A 1,486-nucleotide genomic window follows, 5' to 3' on the forward strand; every position below is an offset into this window, starting at 1 on the left:
TGTGTGTGTGTGTGTGGGGGGGGGGGGGGGCGTTATCTCCAGGGGGGACAATAAATATCACTATAGTTCTAACCCAATGAGATCACACCTTCAGTCCATCACTGACAACACTGATCTGCGTGTGTGTGTGTGTGCTTGCAACTCTGGCTCAGGGTTTTTATAGAAGATGGGAAACAGGGAGAATTGATAGACTGCTGGATTGACACACACACAGAAATCCTGAGCTGCGGACATCAATCAGACGTTGTATTGTAATAGGCTTGTTCTGTTTCCACGGGTACAGGGGAGGAGTTCTAGATTTACTGTCCTCTTTAACCTCATTTACATTTACATTTACGTCATTTAGCAGACGCTCTTATCCAGAGCGACTTACAAATAGGTGCATTCACCTTATAGCCAGTGGGATCACCACTTTACAATGTTTTTTTTATTTATTTATTTTATTTTTTTCTGGGTTGGGGTTTGGGTTGGGGTAAGGGGGGGGGGGGGGGGTAGAAGGATTACTTTATCCTATCCCAGGTATTCCTTAAAGAGGTGGGGTTTCAAATGTCTCCGGAAGGTGGTGAGTGACTCCGCTGTCCTGGCGTCGTGAGGGAGCTTGTTCCACCATTGGGGTGCCAGAGCAGCGAACAGTTTTGACTGGGCTGAGCGGGAACTATGCTTCCGCAGAGGTAGGGGAGCCAGCAGGCCAGAGGTGGATGAACGCAATGCCCTCGTGAGAGAACTTGGGAAGGTTGAAAACCAGACGGGCTGCGGCAATGACAAGTGCCTGGATTAGGACCTGTGCCGCTTCCTGTGTAAGGCAGGGTCGTACTCTCCGAATGTTGTAGAGCATGAACCTACAGGATTGGGTCACCGCCTTGATGTTAGCGGAGAACGACAGGGTGTTGTCCAGGGTCACGCCAAGGCTCTTCGCACTCTGGGAGGAGGACACAACGGAGTTGTCAACCGTGATGGCGAGATCATGGAACAGGCAGTCCTTCCCCGGGAGGAAGAGCAGCTCCGTCTTGCCAAGGTTCAGCTTGAGGTGGTGATCCGTCATCCATACTGATATGTCTGCCAGACATGCAGAGATGCGATTCGCCACCTGGTTATCAGAAGGGGGAAAGGAGAAGATTAGTTGTGTGTCCTCAGCGTAGCAATGATAGGAGAGGCCATGTGAGGATATGACAGAGCCAAGTGACTTGGTGTATAGGGAGAATAGGAGAGGGCCTAGAACTGAGCCCTGGGGGACACCAGTGGTGAGAGCACGTGGTGCAGAGACAGCTTCTCGCCACGCCACTTGGTAGGAGCGACCGGTCAGGTAGGACGCAATCCAAGAGTGAGCCGCGCCGGAGATGCCCAGCTCGGAGAGGGTGGAGAGGAGGATCTGATGGTTCACAGTATCAAAGGCAGCAGACAGGTCTAGAAGGACGAGAGCAGAGGAGAGAGAGTTAGCTTTAGCAGTGCGGAGAGCCTCCGTGACACAGAGAAGAGCAGTCTCAGT

This window comes from Coregonus lavaretus (genome assembly GCF_964263955.1).
Source record: "Coregonus lavaretus genome assembly, chromosome: 2".
NCBI lineage: Eukaryota > Metazoa > Chordata > Actinopteri > Salmoniformes > Salmonidae > Coregonus > Coregonus lavaretus.